The sequence below is a fragment of the Platalea leucorodia genome, assembly GCF_965183815.1.
Source record: "Platalea leucorodia genome assembly, chromosome: W".
Taxonomy (NCBI): Eukaryota; Metazoa; Chordata; class Aves; order Pelecaniformes; family Threskiornithidae; genus Platalea; species Platalea leucorodia.
The window spans coordinates 6073498-6092201 of NC_138859.1; positions in this window are offsets into that span (position 1 = coordinate 6073498).

Here is an 18704-nt window from a genome sequence, read left to right on the forward strand (position 1 = left end):
AATGAGGCTGCTCTTGGAGGAAAGGCTGTGGGTATCAGAGCAGTGAGGGCCAGGGGACGTGGGCACAGACTCCACCAGGACCGCCAGATCAAGCAAAGCCCCTTTCCCTGCTCACAACAGTGAGCGTATCCTGTTCCGTGTCATTTAATGCTGGTTTTCCTCCAAAGAAAGGGCTGTGCATCCGCAAAGCAGACTGCAACGCAATTAAACTGAGATGCAGCTCGCGAGACACAGGATAAATGCAAGGAAGGGTTGTTGCATTCACAAACACCCAAGTGGAGCAAAAAGCAGCGAGGGCAGCTGCAAGACATGGCAGCGTGCCCCAAAGGGCTAACAGGGGGCTCCAGCCCTGTTTCCCCCCGATACTGGGAAAGCCCAGGCCCTGCGGAGAGGGAAGTTGCCCTGAACAGAAGCAGAAACAGCGACGTGGGGAGCGCAGGCAGCTGAAAGAGGATGCGGCCATCGGTTCCCGTTCCGATTTGCAGCCCAGCCATCATGCCTGGGATGCACCAGCACCGAGCTGCTTGCAAAGGCTTTTTTCTTATCGCTGTAGCATAAATTGAGGATGTGCCTCTCAGGGAAGGAGCTGGAGCCTGCGCTGACTGCCCAGTTGCAGCGCAGCCAGGGTGGACCCTGGTGGGCTAATTTGGGTTAATCACAGCTGAAAAATGGATTTGTTGCTCTGAGCAGTGACTAGAGCCAGCTCAGAGATCCCCAGCTCACATATTCCGCTGCCGAAACCCCAGGGAACATGACGGCGTGGAAAGCTGTGCTATCGCAACGGAGCAGCCCAGCACGTACCCAAGCCTGAACTAGATTAACCCCCATAGCCTGCTTTGGACCCAAACTGCCTGAATTAACGCCGTTTCTGCTGGGCCCCAAGCAACGGACACTGAATGAGCCCTGAATTTAGCATCATTTTTTCCTCTTCTTAATAATGTCTGCAGAAAGCTATAGGAGCTCTAGGGAAACATGCATTTTGATTCTTTTTTTCTCTTCAACCTGTTTCTTTTTACGAAAGCCTGGCAGCAGGCTGTGAACAGCCGCCTTTCCCCACCTGCCTGTGCGAACAGGATGTCACACGGCACTTTCCCCTCCTCGAGAAAGGAAACAGCAAGCGTTTTAGCCCAAAATCGTGCAATTAAGCCCAACGCTGTGTGGCTACACTGCAGCAGCTCAGCCCTCTCTGGCACCCCAAAACAGCCCTTCGCAAGCACCCAGAGAGCTGTTTCGGCTGCCTCCTGCTTGCTCCCATCAGGTACCTGCTGGCTGCCTCCGGGTTTGGGAGAGGACATCACAAGACTGGGGTGGTGTTTTTAGCAATCAAGCTGGGCAGCCTGTTCCTGAACCGAATGCGCATGGGGAACTTAAAAAGGGCAAAACTCAGCCCATAAAGTTGTTTGTTTTGTTTTTACATCTCTCTTCTATCAGGAGCTCATGGAAAATGTGCCTGGACAGAGGCTTGCGTGAGACCTGCTCGCTCAGAGGCAGCCTTGGTTTGAGGCTTACTGTCTTTCTGGGTATGGAGCACAGCTAGCGCCAGATTTCCACTGTGAATTTGCAGTTTTCGATGTTTGATTTAATTAAATTGGCACAGAATGGGGAGAAAAACGGAGGGATCTTCAGCGGAACAGCCGAGACGCGAGCAGCGATGCAGATACGCCGGCTGCAGAGGCCGTCAGATGATGTGCCTGACTCACCGCGAGGCACGGGCACGCACACTGCCCTGCTGCCGGCCAGCTCAGCAGCTTGCCGAGAGATTTCATAGTCCGTTTTCCAAAAGATTTAACACCGAGGGATGTTTCAAGACCTCTCGGTAATGGCATCTAATTGCTTCATAGGACTGCTGAACATTGCACGGTGCTGCTCAGCAATTTTCTGCTTAACTGGCCGACTCCTCCGAGGGCAATGTGTTGCAATGCGAGATTTGGGGCTTTAGAGTAATTTTGCAAGGTTGCTATAGAGAAAGAGAGGGCATCATATTTCTGTTGTTGTTGGAGGATTAATTTGTCTGAAAATGCCCACACAGTGTGACAGGAAGCAAAAAGAGGGCTGCTGATGGTTGGTTTGGCTTCGCTGATAAGTCAAAACAGTCAAAATAACATGAGAGCTAAAAATAGTATGTTTTGCTGGGTAAACAGAAGGATGCGGCTGTCCTAACTCCACACAAGTCAGGGGAAACGGCTGAAATGAAGCAGTAATTTATGCTAAGTGGAATTCCAACAATTTTTCACATTCCCAGTGAAATCTTTAGGGTAAAATGAGCTGATTTGCAGGGTGCAGCGGTGCCAACACTTCCCTCACCTTTGATGAAGATGGGCCTGTATGATCTGATCACAGCTTCCACTACAAACCACCCTGGAAATGCAGCCGTCTGTGTCCCTCACACAGGACATGGATGGTCCAATCCTGCCTGTGTGCTCAGCCCATCTGCGGCCTCCACGCGCCTCTTTGCCACAATCAGGTCTGCTCTTAGGAAGATCCCCGAGGAAGGAGAGCTACGGGGCAAGGAATGGGGGAATCTGAGTTTGAAACAGACTGATCTGCCTTACAGAGCACAGAAAGGAGGTTTGCAGCATCTCCCCTGCTTGCCGACAGCGCGGAATAAAACCCCACTACAGATAATGGAACTTGTATTTATTTAACAGTAACATATAGTATATAAATAGGGTAAATACTTTAAAATATACAATATATCACATTCAGACATTCGGTCAAAGAAAGGCAACTCTACAAGTGTAGCTAAAACAGTAATCAAAAGAACAATGCACAGAGAAAGAAGCAGATGGTAGACACACATCAGGTCTGGAGAACAGGAGCACACAGATTACAGTAGTACAAAATGCAACTCCGGAGCTGGTTACAGAGGGCAGGAACCACAGGAGCTTTCACGCGATGCTTTTTGTGACAAACGCCTGTCCCCGGGAGGGTCTGGATGGGCCGTACAGATGCTTTCGACACAGCTTTGCCCTCCTCACATTGTACAAAGCCGGTCAGAGGAGGCGGGGAAGGAAGAGATGCCAGGATCCCACTGCGGCCATGGCCGGGGGAACTCACTGCACACATGGGAAACGGGACACATGCCTTGGAATATAAGATACTGGCATTTCACAGCCTGGTGCCAAGTGTTAGCTGATGCTATGGGATTTCCAGCTTCATGAGCTGCACAGGGTACCATAAACCCTAGGCAATGGCTGCCCCTTCAGATCAGTGCCAGCAGACTCCTGAGCCCATCACCCCGAATATCTACATAATACATGCTGATCGGCACAGGACATGACACCGTATGCAGAAACTAGGTTTTGATGTTTCGCTGAGCACTGCAGACCACGGTCTGGCTGTGCATCCGATCTGCAAACTAATTTGGGCTACAACCAGTCTTGGAGAAGCGAATTCCTATCAGAGCATGCCAAGAGCTTGTCTACACAGACCTAGCCCAGCCGTGCGTGCTCAGGCTGTGGAGCAAACCAGCATCCGATCTGTATTGCTGAATCACCCACCAGCAAACAAATGTCATGAACATTTAGTCACCTCACCAGGACAGCCAGCTTCTCAGTCAGCGAGGAGCACAACGGCGGCAACGGTAAGTTCCGCGGCTGAGCGCGAGGCGACGAGGCTAAGGGGGGGTTCCTGGAGCCTGGGAAACCCGCGGACGTGCTGGGACCCGCGCCGGGAGCCGCCAGCTCTCACGAGCGAGGCTGACGCGGCGGGGGGCGTAGCCAGGAGCAACCGCGAGAGATTTCAACCGCCCCTAGGGAGCACGGTGCGGCAGTTTGCGCAGGTAGGGTGCTGGAGCTCTGCCAGCTCAAAAGGTAAGTTCAGCCTGTGGTCATCACCCTCTCAGAAGGAGCTCAGCTATGGTCTCCACCCAGCAGAAGGCCATGTCCTCTACAACCACCAGAATGGATGTGGCAACCCAAACTGTGCTCCCAACAAACCATGCAGCCGTCCAGGTCTCAAGCTGCAGGGAGTGCCAGAGCCTTTCACTGGTAACAGTTGGCAGTAGTGAGAACAGCTGTGTGAGGTGTGACCAGGTGGGTGATCTGCTCAGCTTGGTGGCAGAGCTACGAGAGGAAGTAGAAAGGTTAAGGAGCATCAGGGAGGCTGAGAAAGAGATAGACTGGTGGACCCGTGCTCTGCCCTCCCTGAGACAGAAACAGGAACAGCCACCAGAAAAAAAACAAGATCAAGGGGATCCTGTATCCTTCCCCCACCAGGCTGAAGGCAGTAGCCTAAAGGAAAGGAGTGAATGGAGGCAAGTCCATGCTCGGGGCGGCAGGCGAACCCCTTCCTTTCCCAGCTTGCCTTCCCAGGCGCCTCTGTACAACAGGTATGAGGCTCTGGATGTGGAAAGCCAGTCCATGGATGATGTGGATGACAGTCCACCTGCACCAGAGGTGCCACCAAGGTCAGAAAGGCCTACCCCCTGTATCACGACCACCTCCACGAGGAAGGAAAGAAGGGTTATAGCTGTAGGTGACTCCCTTCTGAAGGGGACAGAGGGTCCAATATGCCGGGCAACCCCTCCTCAAAGGGAAGTCTGCTGCCTCCCTGGAGCCCGGGTTAAGGACATCACCAGGAAACTTCCCAGCCTGGTACGGCCCTCGGACTACTACCTGTTATTGACCTTCCATGTAGGTGGAGAGGAAGCTGCAACCCGTAGTCCAAAAGCCATCAAGAGAGACTTCAGGGCCTTGGGACGGTTGGTGAGGGAATCGGGAGCACAGGTTATTTTTTCTTCCCTCCTTCCAGTTGCGGGCAGGAACATTGAAAGGAACAAACAGATCCAGTCCATTAATACATGGCTCCGTGGCTGGTGTCAACGTCACAGTTTTGGGTTTTTCAACAATGGGCTGGCCTACACGGCACCACGCTTGCTGGCATCCGACGGGATTCACCTTTCTCAAAGGGGGAAGAGGGTCTTTGCTCAGGAGCTTGCGGGGCTCGTTGACAGGGCTTTAAACTAGATTTGAAGGGGGAGGGGGTCGATATCAGGTTTGCCTGTGATAAGGGGTGGGATGGCACACCATGGTTAGAGGGACAGGGTACTAGCGGGGGATGGGATGCTAGCAGGGACCCTCAGCCTGTTGATCTGAGGCGTGCTGGAGACACCGCAGCACAGTCGAAGTCTTACGGGGATGAGCAGGGGACTCTTGAGGTAATAGGAGCCAACAGGGAAATATCAGAGAAATTCCTCAAGGGAACCAAGGGGTGTTCCTCCAAGAAGGTGACACAGACGACAGCCCAGCTGAAGTGCCTCTACACCAATGCACGCAGCATGGGCAACAAACAGGAGGAGCTGGAAGCTACCGTGCTGCTAGAAAGTTATGACCTAGCTGCCATCACTGAAACTTGGTGGGACGAATCCCATGACTGGAGTGCGGCTATCGAAGGCTATAGGCTGTTCAGAAGGGACAGGCAAAGTAGGAGGGGTGGAGGGGTTGCCCTCTACATCAAGAAATGGATAGAATGTGAAGAAGTGTCCTTGAAGAATAGCCACAGGCAGGTTGAAAGCTTATGGGTAAGAATTAGAGACTGAGGCAACAAAGGGAACCTTGTGGTTGGGGTCTACTACAGGCCGCCTGATCAAGGGGAGACTATTGATGAAGCCTTTTTTCTCCAGCCACAGGAAGCTTCGTGCTCACAGGCTCTTGTCCTGCTGGGGGATTTCAACCGCCCCAACATCTGCTGGGAAAGTAACACGGCAGGCGGTAGGCAATCCAGGAGACTCCTGGAGTGCATAGATGACAATTTCCTAAGCTAGGTAATAGATAGCCCTACCAGAGGGGATGCAGTACTGGACCTGGTGGTCACCAATGCAAGTGAGCTCATTTGTGATGTCAGGATTGGAGGCAGCCTCGGCTGCAGTGATCATGCACTGGTAGAGTTCACAGTCTGGAGAGGTAAGGGTCGGGTGAAGAGTATAGTCAGAACCCTGAATTTTAGGAAAGCAAACTTCCAGCTCTTCAAGGAGTTAATCAACAGGACCCCCTGGGAAATGGCCCTCAGGGACAAGGGAGCAGAACAGAGCTGGCAGGTCTTCAAGGATGCTTTCCATAGGGCACAAGAGCTCTCGATCCCCAGGTGCAGGAAATCAGGCAAGGAAGGGAAGAGGCCGGCATGGCTGAGCCATGACCTGTGGGTCAAACTACAGAGCAAGAAGAGAATGCACAGGCAGTGGAAGAAGGGACTGGTATCCTGGGAAGAGTACAGGGATGCTGCCCAGATGTGTAGGGATGGGATCAGGAAGGCCAAGGCGTGGCTGGAGCTGAACCTGGCGAGGGACGCAAAGAATAATAAGAGGGGCTTCTACAGGTACGTCAACCAGAAAAGGATGGTTAAGGAAAGCGTACCCCCTTCGATGAGCAGAAGTGTCAAGCTGGTAACAACAGACGAGGAGAAGGCTGAGGTACTCAACAACTTTTTCGCCTTAGTCTTCACTGGCAACCTCTCTCCTCACACCTCATGAGTCAATGGGCCATTTGATGGGGATCGGGAGGGCAGAGATCCTCCCACTGTAAGAGAAGATCAGGTTCGTGACCACCTGAGGAACCTGAACGTACATAAGTCCCGATGAGATGTATCCCAGAGTCCTGAGGGAATTGGCTGATGTAGTTGCCAAGCCACTCTCCATGATATTTGAACAGTCATGGCAGTCAGGTGAAGTCCCTGGGGACTGGAAAAAGGGAAACATTGCACCCATTTTTAAAAAGGGTAAAAAGGAGGACCCTGGGAACTATCGGGGAAACCCGAGGGCGAGCAGAGGGACCCGTCAGGAGCCGGCAGCTCTCGTGAGTGAGGCTGACACACGACTGACGCGGCAGGGGTGTTGCCAGGAGCAATGGCGGGAGATTTAAACGACCCCTAGGGAGCGCGAGTGACCAGGGCGTGGCACGTCAGAAGGGCGTGGCGCAGCAGTTTGCGCGGCAGTTCGAGCAGGGAGGGCTCTGCAACCTGCTTGTAGGTCTACAGCCCAGGGAAATGCTCTAGGCCTCTGGCAAAATGGTGGGCACTCACCTCAGGGCTAAAACCACTGTTCCTACAGAGAAAGCCCCTGAGACATCTGATGCATCCACCCAGACAGATCTGGTAAGAAAAGAAACATCAGTACAGGCGGTAGGTTGCAGCAAGTGCCCAAACCCTTCTCCTGATGAAGAGGTAAGTATCTGCATAAGGTGCGCACAGGTCGATGATCTGTTACCTCAGGTGGCTGAACTGCAGGAAACAGTTAAAAGGCCGCGGAGTATTAGAGGAGACAGACAGGTGGCTTCAGAGCCATGTTCCTGTGGTGGACACCACCGAGAATGAGGCACCTTGGATCCTGGTGACTCACAAAAGCAGGACTCCACATCAACCTGCACCCTCCACCATCACAATCAGAAACAGATATGAAGCCTTAACAGCTGAGGACACCCATGAGCAAGGTCTGCAAAGCCCCCTGCAAGGGGAAACTGTACCAGCAACACTCAGTGTTGCCGTAAAAAGAAACGACGAATGCTCGTAGTGGGTGACTCTCTGTTGAAGGGTACTGAGGCACCCATCTGCCAACCTGACAGGGAGTCACGAGAGGTATGCTGCCTTCTGAGAGCTAAGGTTTGAGACATGGCCGAGAGGGTGCCACAACTCATCAAGAGAACGGACTACTATCCATTGTTACTATTTCATGTAGGCATGAACGACACCGAAAGCCGAAACCTGGGTAAAATCAAGGAAGACTTTCAAGCCCTGAGGGTGCAAGTGAAAATCATTGGTGCCCAAGTTATCTTTTCTTCCATCTTGCCAGTTCGAGGGAAGGGGGTAGCCAGAAATAGGCACATAATGCATATCAACTCCTGGCTACGTGGCTGGTGCCGTCGTGAGGGTTTTGGCTTTTACGACAATGAGGTGTTCTTCGATGACTATAACATGTTAGGGAGGGACGGAATCCACCTGTCTAGAAGGGGCAAGGGAATCTTCAGCAACAGGCTGGCTAACTTGGTGAGGCAGGCTTTAAACTGAAGGACTCAGGGGGTGGGGTCCAAAACAGAAATGCTCATGCCACCACATCCAACTGGGGAGTAAGTCAGGCCAACCAGTGCGGCAACAAATGTTCCTTAGCTGTCTCCCAAGATGTGAACCAGAAGAGCAACCACCTCAAGTGTATGTATACAAATGCACACAGTCTGGGAAACAAACAGGAGGAACTGGAGCTCCGTGCCCAGTCAGGAGGTTATGATACCATAGGAGTAACTGAGACATGGTGGGACAACTCACATGACTGAGGAATCGCGATGGACGGTTATAGGCTGTTTCGCAAAGACAGGCAGGGAAGAAGAGATGGAGGAGTCGCGCTCTATATTAAGGAAAACCTCAAACATATTGAAGTCAAATATAGTGATTGTGAGTGCTCTATTGAATGCCTCTGGGTTAAAATCAGAGGGGTCGTCTCCAAGCAGGACCTTACAGTGGGCATCTGCTACAGACCCCCAAACCACGATGATAAAGCCGATGAAGCAATATTTGGGACACTAAGTCAAGCTTCTGGTCAACAGAACCTGGTTCTCATGGGTGACTTCAACTACCCAGACATTTGCTGGAAGAACAATACAGCAGCTCGCATGTCATCCATCAAGTTCCTAGAATGCGTAGGGGACTGTTTCCTCTTACAAATGTTAGATGTGCCAACCAGGAATGAGGCACTGCTGGACTTGCTATTCACAAACCAAGAAAACCTGCTTTGTAATATCTCGGTCAGTAACAACCTTGGCTGCAGTGATCACAATACCGTGGAGTTTGGGATCCAGCTGAGCATGCTGAAGGTTAGCACCAAGACAAGGGTTTTAGATTTTAGAAGAGCAAACTTCAGCTTGCTCAGAGCTCAGTTGGGAGGGATTCCGTGGGAAGCTTCCATGGACGATAAAGGAGCCAGCGAGTGTTGGGAGTTCTTCAAGAATGCTCCCTTGGAAGCACAAAACCAGTTTATCCCCTATAAAAGAAAGGGAAGTAAGCAGAGCAAGAGGCCCCCTTGGCTCAACCACGAGCTCCTGGGTCTGCTTAAAACCAAGAGAGATGCGTACCAGAGATGGAGAAGTGGAAGATTGTCCACTGAGAACTACAAGGGCATTGCCAGAGCGTGCAGAGATGCAGTTAGAAAAGTGAAAGCTCAGCTTGAATTGGAACTGGCCAGAGATGTCAAAAATCACAAGAAAGGGTTCTTCCAGTATGTAAGTTGCAAGCAGAAACAGAAGGAAAACCTAGGCCCACTGTTAAACAGGAGAGGTGAATCAGTCACCAACAGTGCTGAAAAGGCAGAGGTTCTCAACACTTTCTTCACCTCTGTCTTTACCAACACTGTTGGACCCCAGGCGTTGGGAACGAAAATCCAGGATGATCCAAACATAGACCCACCATCAGTGAAGAAGGAGTTAGTACGTGAATTATTACAGGAGCTTGACCCCTACAAATCGATGAGCCCTGACGCCATCCACCCGAGGGTGTTGAGAGAGCTGGCTGATGTCATTGCGGGGCCACTCTCCATAATCTTCGAGAAGTCGTGGAGATCGGGGGATGTCCCAGAGGACTGGAGGAAGGGAAATGTTACCCCTATCGACAAGAAGGGCTCAAGGGAGGATCTGGGTAATTATAGGCCCATCAGTCTTACTTCAATCCCCGGGAAAGTCACGGTACGGATCCTCCTGGGGGCCATCACGAGTCAAATGAAGCACGTGATTGGGAAAAGCCAACACGGCTTCACCAAGGGCAGATTGTGCCTGACAAATCTGGTGGCCTTCTACGATAAAGTGACCTGCTCGCTTGACATGGGGCGAGCGGTGGACGTTGTCTACCTGGACTTCTCCAAGGCTTTCGATACGGTTCCCCACGGCCTCCTCCTGGAGAAACTGATGCATTATGGCCTGGACAAGTGGTCTGTGCAGTGGGTGAGGAATTGGCTGGCAGGCCGCACCCAAAGGCTGGTGGTAAATGGCTCTTTTTCAAACCGGCAACCTGTCACGAGTGGGGTCCCCCAGGGATCAATATTGGGCCCAACACTATTCAATATCTTCATAAGTGATCTGGATAACGGGATTAAGTGTAGCCTGATGAAGTCTGCAGATGACACCAAATTGAGTGGGGAAGTAGACACTCTGGAAGGGAGAGCCACCCTGCAGGAAGATCTGGATAGGCTGGAAGAGTGGGCTAACAGGAACCTTATGAAGTTTAACAAGGACAAGTGTACGGTCCTGCACCTGGGAAAACATGATCCAGGAGTGCAGCTCAGACTGGGATCCACCTGGCTGGAGAGCAGCTCCGTGGAAAGGGACCCAGGGGTCCTGGTGGACAGGAAGCTCAACATGAGCGAACAGTGTGCTGCTGCGGCCAAGAGGGCCAATAGGATGCTGGGTTGCATCAAAAAGGGCATCGCCAGCAGAGATAAAGAAGTCATTATCCCTCTCTACTCGGCGCTTGTCAGGCCACACCTGGAATACTGTGTACAGTTCTGGTCCCCGCTATACAAAAAAGACGTGGACAGGCTGGAGGGGGTCCAGAGAAGGGCCACCGAGATGATCAAGGGTCTGGGAAGCCTGCTGTATGAGGATAGGCTGAGAGAGCTGGGCTTGTTCAGCCTTGAGAAAAGGAGGCTTAGAGGTGATCTCATCACCAGTACTTAAAGGGGAGCTACAAAGAAGATGGAGACTGCCTTTTTACAAGGAGTCACATGGTGAGGACAAGGGCTAATGGGTACAAGTTACTCCCAGGGAGATTCCAATTGGACACGAGAGGTAAATTTTTCACAATGAGAACAGTCAACCATTGGAATAATCTCCCCAGGGAAGTGGTTGACTCCGCTACGCTGAACACGTTTAAGACTCAGCTGGACATGGTGCTGGGCCATCTCGTCTAGCTTGTGCTAGAAAGGTTGGACCAGATGATCCTTGAGGTCCCTTCCAACCTGGTATTCTATGATTCTATGATCTGTCAGCCTCACCTCTGTGCCTGGGAAGATCATGGAACAGATCCTCCTAGAAGCTATGCTAAAGCACATGGAGGACAGGGAGGTGATTCGAGACAGCCAGCACAGCTTCACCAAGGGCAAGTCCTGCCTGACCAACCTAGTGGCCTTCTATGATGGAGCAACTACATCAGTGGACGAGGGAAGAGCTACAGATGCCATCTATCTGGACTTCTGTAAGGCCTTTGACACGGTCCCCCACAACATCCTCCTCTCTAATTTGGAAGGATATGGATTTGATGGGCGGACTGTTCGGTGGATAGCTAATTGGCTGGATGGTCGCATCCAGAGGGTAGTGGTCAATGGCTTGATGTCCGGATGGAGATCAGTGACGAGTGGTGTCCCTCAGGGGTCCATACTGGGACCAGTGCTGTTCAATATCTTCATGACATAGACAGCGGGATCGAGTGCACCCTCAGCAAGTTTGCAGATGACACCAAGCTGAGTGGTGCAGTTGACACACCTGAGGGACGGGATGCCATTCAGAGGGACCTGGACAGGCTGGAGAGGTGGGTCCTTGCGAACCTCATGAGGTTCAACAAGGACAAGTGCAAGGTCCTGCACCTGGGTCGGGGCAATCCCCAGTATCAGTACAGGCTGGGGGATGAAGGGATTGAGAGCAGCCCTGCGGAGAAGGACTTGGGGGTGCTGGTGGATGAAAAGCTGGACATGAGCCAGCAATGTGCTCTCGCAGCCCAGAAAGCCAACTGTATCCTGGGCTGCATCCAAAGCAGCGTGGCCAGCAGGGCGAGGGAGGGGATTCTGCCCCTCTACTCTGCTCTGGTGAGACCCCACCTGGAGCCCTGCATCCAGCTCTGGGGTCCTCAGTACAGGAAAGACATGGACCTGTTGGAGAGGGTCCAGAGGAGGCCACAAAAATGATCAGAGGGCTGGAACACCTCTCCTATGAAGAAAGGCTGAAAGAGCTGGGGTTGTTCAGCCTGGAGAAGAGAAGGCTGCGGGGAGACCTTATTGCAGCCTTCCAATACTTAAAGGGGGCCTACAAGAAAGATGGGGACAGACTTTTTAGCAGGGCCTGCTGCAACAGGACAAGGGGTAATGGTTTTAAACTAAAGGAGGGTAGATTTAGACTGAACACAAGGAAAAAATTTTTCATGATGAGGGTGGTGAAACTCTGGAACAGGTTGCCCAGAGAGGTGGTAGATGCCCCATCCTTGGAAACATTCAAGGCCAGGCTGGATGGGGCTGTGAGCAACCTGATCTGGTTGTAGATGTCCCTGCCCATTGCAGGGGGGATGGACTAGATGACCTTTAAAGGTCCCTTCCATCCCAAAGCATTCTATGATTCTATGATTCTCACGCTATGCAAAAGCAGCTTTCTAGCCACATACTATCCCTTTGCTCATTAAATATGCTCACATCCCTCTCTGACTGCTCCAACTGGAAAAGCAGTGACTGCTTGTGAAGAGGTGGTTTCCATACCAGCCTGTCCCCTGCCAGGCAGCAGTAACACACTCGTAAGCTTCGCATTAGCCAAATCCTACTTTTCTCTTCCTTCTGGTCCAAGCACACACGCTGGCTGATACAGTACCTGCCCCCTTGCTGGTCTGCTCTCACAGTTATTTCCCTCTTGCTGGGCACAAGCAGGAGGAACTTGTCCGGTTGCAGAGCCCACGGTGAACAAAAACTATTGTGTAATGCTGAGCTCGAGCCCTGCAGCTGGAGAAACTTTACGTGAGCATCCCCGCACCACCATACCTAGACATTGCTGGTGTCAGTTTGGCCCCTCCAGCAGCACTAGCTACATCAGCCTCCCTCCAAACCTAAATTCTTGGGAGAGCTGCAGCATGACCAAGGTCCTGCAGGGCTTAATGCAATGAAAAGAGGTGCAATGTGTCTTGCTACACGTCCCTCGGCATCAGACTTAACTCCTTTAGGGACAGCCAGAGCTGGTAACGTCAGCTTTTCTTTTCCTCTAACTTTCTAAGTCTAACTTGAAATATCTACAGCAAACTAAAGCCCCTCACAGGGGCTGGGCTGATGGGGAAAACCCACCAACGCTCCCCCAGACAGCATGCTGTCGCCAAGAGCTGAGCAGTACTGTCACATATATTCACACCAGCGCTGTGGAAGTGGGTTTGCCAGCCACAGCTCTCAGCCTGATGGAGGACATGCTACGGTGCTCACCAGTATTTCTCAGCAAGATCAGCTGTCCAGCTTGCAAATAATCTTAACAACCCCCATCTTCCTCCTCCACTTCTCAAATGGATGCACTGTTCCCATTCAGTTTACTAAACTTCAGTGCAGGATGCTAAATCCTTTCCATGTAGCTTTACCCTTCAGGATCAAAACAGGCTTGGAAGTCCACCCTTTCACTGCACTGCTGGGAATCATAGAATCATAGAATCGTCATGGTTGGAAAGGACCCTTAAGATCATCGAGTCCAACCGTTAACCTAGCACTGCCAAGTCCACCACTAAACCATGTCCTCAAGCACCATATCTATCTGTTCTTTAAATACCTCCAGGGATGGAGACTCAACCACTTCCCTGGGCAGCCTGTTCCAATGCTTGACCACCCTTTCGGTGAAGAAGTTTTTCCTAATGTCTAACCTAAACCTCCCCTGGCGCAGCTTGAGGCCGTTTCCTCTCGTCCTGTCACTTGTTACTAGGGAGAAGAGACCGACCCCCACCTCGCAACAGCCTCCTGTCAGGTAGTTGTAGAGAGCAATAAGGTCTCCCCTCAGCCTCCTCTTCTCCAGGCTAAACAGCCCCAGCTCCCTCAGCCGCTCCTCATAAGACTTGTGCTCCAGACCCTTCCCCAGCTTCGTTGCCCTCTTCTGGACACGCTCCAGCACCTCCATGTCCTTCTTGTAGTGAGGGGCCCAAAACTGAACACAGGACTCGAGGTGCGGCCTCACCAGTGCCCAGTACAGGGGCACTATCACCTCCCTGGTCCTGCTGGCCACGCTATTCCTGATACAAGCCAGGATGCCATTGGCCCTCTTGGCCACCTGGGCACACTGCTGGCTCATGTTCAGGCGGCTGTCAACCAACACCCCCAGGTCCTTTTCTGCCAGGCAGCTCTCCAGCCACTCCTCCCCCAGCCTGTAGTGTTGCATGGGGTTGTTGTGACCCAAGTGCAGGACCCGGCACTGAGCCTTGCTGAACCTCGTACAATTGGCCCCGGCCCATCGATCCAGCCTGTCCAGGTCCCTCTGCAGGGCCTTCCTACCCTCCAGCAGATCAACACTTCCACCCAACTTGGTGTCATCTGCAAACTTACTGAGGGTGCACTCGATCCCCTCATCCAGATCATCGATAAAGATATTGAACAGGACCGGCCCCAACCCTGAGCCCTGGGGAACACCACTGGTGACCGGCCACCAACTGGATTTGACTCCATTCACCACCCCTCTCTGGGCTCGGCCATCCAGCCAGTTTTTAACCCAGCGCAGAGAGCACCCATCCAAGCCATGAGCAGCCAGCTTCTCCAGGAGAATGCTGTGGGAGACAGTGTCAAAGGCCTTACTGAAGTCCAAGTAGACAACATCCACAGCCTTCCCCTCATCCACTAAGCGGGTCACCTTGTCATAGAAGGAGACCAAGTTAGTGAAACAGGACCTCCCTTCCATAAACCCATGCTGGCTGGGCCCGATCCCTCGGTTGTCCCACACTTGCTGCATAATGGCACTCAAGATGATCTGCTCCATGACCTTTCCTGGCACCAAGGTCAGGCTGACAGGCCTGTAGTTCCCCGGATCCTCCTTCCAACCCTTCTTGTAGATTGGCATCACATTTGCTAGCTTCCAGTCAGGAAGGAAGCAAGAATAAAGCTGCGAGCTCATCAGGAAAGCCACCCGCACACATTATTGCTGCTCCTTCTCTCCCAGCCCTAGGAAGCCACTAAATGCAACTGCTTTGCCCTCCAGTGTCCACATCCAGCACTACACCCTTCAAAAAGGCCCAAATGATACTTCAAATTAAAAGCATGCAGAAAAGCTTTGCATTTGATTTTTGTCCCACTAATTACAACTAAAGAGGTACAAAAGGTTTAAAGCAAGATGAGCAGGAGACTAGAGACCCGTATGAAAAAATTCTTAATAGAAAGAGCAGTACACTTTTGTAATATTTATCAACACTATAGCTTCTTCTGATGACCCAACAATGCACTACAAGGGATTTTAGCAGATGTTGGCAATGGGCAGGGAGAATCCAGAAAAGCACCAGCTTGTCTGACCCCACAGGGCAAACTACTTTTCAGGGACTACACAAAACGCTGTCACTTCCACACGTATTCCTAGTCCAGGTATTCCTTGCAGATGCCCTCACTTTGCCTAGCTAAACCCAGCCAAACTGTCATGAAACGCAGACCAAATATTCTCCCTGGGCAAAGCAAGATGGAAGCACCTTAATTCTCCCCTCCAATTTTCAAATTAGGGGCTTGGACCAATATCCTCTAAGTCGACAGAAAATAAATCCCTGCCTAATTCAAGCTGGAAGGGAACGGTCTCCACAACTAGTCCAGCAAAGCCTCTGTGTACACCACTGGTGTTAACCCAGTGCAATCCTGAACTGTCTCCGCCATCGTAGCAGTCCTGACTCCCGCCAGAAGCCAGCAACTTTGCCAGCACCATGCTGAAAATACTTTGTGGAAACAAACCCTTCTTCTCCGCAATCTGTGCTTTCGATCAAATACCTGTGTTTGCAGTACAATGGGCACAACCTTCTGCCCCTGGTTCCTGCTTAGGGAGATGAAGCAGAGCTTACCACACAGAGAGAGTCCTATAGAAATGTAAGAGAGGGGTTGATATCTGTTAATGTATTTACACACTCTCGCTCACTCAGGGTAAATGAAAGCAATGGCAGAATCAGAATATGGAATATGAACTACGCAGTATTTTCAGGTGTTTTATTTTCTGTCGATGCTTAGCTAGCTTGCAGCATGTACATGTCTCCATACGGGGGGGTGTCTGTGTATAAGATGTCAGCAACTGTTTGAAAACAGCAATGTACTTCTGTATTATTGATGACTAACTATTGCTTATCTTAGGAATACTCGAAAATGATTACTAACTGATAAGAGTCATCATAGCCTGATAAGAATCAAGGGTCGTTACAGACGGATGAGAGTCGTTATTCTAAATAAAAAGTACTAAGATAAAATTGGTGGGAGAATCAGCAAAAGGGATGAAAAGAAAAAGAAACAACTGATAAGCCTTAGGTTGTTGCATAAACGGGAAGTGTATAAATATGGACAACTGGTACACTGAGGTGTGCTAGCTTTGTGGACTTACCCCCTAGCACCCCTTTATGCGCAAAAGGGATAATAAACAAATATCTCAACTCAGTGTGTGAATTGGTCACTGCACACTGGGTATCGGACCCTGCTTTTTGGGACAACATTTTCTGGCGACCCAGATGGGACAGCCGTAGAGCCTTGCCTGGATCGTCTTGCCGGTCCCGACAGAGGAGAAGCGGACAGAGAAGGACTCCAGCGCACACCGACCTGTTGATCGGGGACTCCTCCGGCTCCTCTCCACTGTCGGGCGGTAAGTGACACAAAGGTGCAACGCATAAAAGAGATATTTGTACGGGGGAAAAATGGGGAATAGTCTATTAGTGAGTGGTCGGTTTATTTCTTTTTTTACGTTTCTACACATAGATGTGTGGTGAAGGAAGGGGTCTTTCGCCTTTGCCGACAGAGGGTCGGAGCTGAGTGTATGAAATCGTGGGTAAAGAAATTCTTTTCTAACAATATGGGAACGACTACTTCCAATGAGATTTCTCCTTGTTCCCCTCTCGGATGCATCCTGAAGTATTAGAATAAGTTTGGTGGGGACCCATTAACTAAAGAAAAATTGCAAAGATATTGTAGACAGTGGTGGCCTATGTATGTTTTGGATGATGGGGAGAAATGGCCAGAGAATGGATCTTTGAAATATAATACCATCTTGCAACTGATGTTATTTTGTAGAAAAATGGAAGAATGGGATAAGGTGCCATATGTAGATTTGTTCTTTGCTCTGCATAATAAATGGTATATCCACAAGAAATGTAAGCTAATAAATATGGATAGTAGTGGAATATATGCTTTGGCAGAAGAAACAAAAAAGGATAAGAATAACGGTTGTGGTGGAAACTGTGTGAATGAGAAAAAAATGTATTGGCGATTCTGATGAGGCAGAGAATGTACAACTGCTGTGCTACCCACTCAGGACAAAAATTTGAAAGGGGCAACTGGTGGGGACAAGGATGAAAATTTTAGCCCAATATCTAGTAGAACATGGGGACAACAACCCATGGTACAAGCTCCACTGAGACAGGCGGTGGGGGTGGAAGGGCAGACGGTTTTTGTGCATGTCCCATTCACCACCTCAGACTTGTTAAATTGGAAACAATCTGTTGGCTCATACCAGGAGAACCCTGAGGGGATGCACCAGCTTTTGGAAACTATTTTGCTGACTCATAATCCAAACTGGGAAGATATGCAGGCTCTTCTAAGGCTGAAGAGAAAAGGATGGTTATGGACAAAGCTAGGGAGGAGGGGGGAAGGAGGGACAGACAGGGAGATCCCAAGAACTACATGCCTAAGATGAACTATATGCCTAAGACGGATCCAGAATGGGATCCTAATACGGGGGGGGGGGGAGGAAGAAGAGCTCAGTTAAAGCAATATCAACAATTAATATTGTTTGGAGTGCAGCGAGTGCCAAAACTGAAAAATATGTCCCAGTTATATGATGTATGGCAGGGATCAGAGGAAAGTCTGTCAGCTTTTTATGAGAGATTGTGTGAAGTAGCTAGGAAACGGACAGATTTGGATCCGGATGATGAAATGAATCAGACTGTTTAATATGCTGTTTATAGGACAGTCAGTTCAGGATATAAGGAAAAAATTGCAGAAAGTAGATGGTGCGGGAGCTATGCCGGTTTCGCAATTAATAGAGATAGCATACAAGGTATACAACAATAGGGAGGGGAAAGAGAAGAAGGAAAGTCAGAGCAGAATGAAAATGCAGGCATCCCTATTAGCAGCGGCAATAAATGGGAACAGCACGAGAGGGAGGGGCAGATGGAGTGGTATGGGGCGGGGACGTGCCCTGCCAGAATGGTCCCCGCTGAGACCAAATCAATGTGCGATATGTAGACAGGAAGGACATTGGAAGAATGAATGCCCTAATCGAAATGAAGTGGATCAAGGAACACGAAGGAAGCCGATTGAATCCTGTTGGGAAACTTGGATGAAGACTGAAGAGGACTGGGGGAGGATAATACTAATTTAGAAATTTCCTCAGCCGATCCCCTGGTTCCAGTCAGGCTGGGGGGCGAAACTATAGATTTTTTTAGTGGATAGTGGAGCTACCTATTCAGTAGTTACTAGTTGTAAAGGGCCATTGAGTAAAACTTACATACCGATTATTGGGGCAATGGGAAAATGCACTTTAAAACCGCTTCTAAAACCAATGGAGTATACAATTGGAAATACCAAATTAACACATGAATTCCTCTATATGCCAGAATGTCCCATACCGTTATTGGGGAGAGACCTCTTATGCAAATTAAATGCTCAAGTTACCTTCTCTAAAAATTCTGTCCAGTTACATATTCCTCAGGAGATGGCATGGAAGGCTCAAATTTGCCTACTGACGGAAGAAGAAGAATCAACACCTTTCTAAAGCACGGACTATTAAGAGAATGTCAATCAGGATTTAACACTCCTATATTACCTGTAAAGAAACCCAGGTCACAGG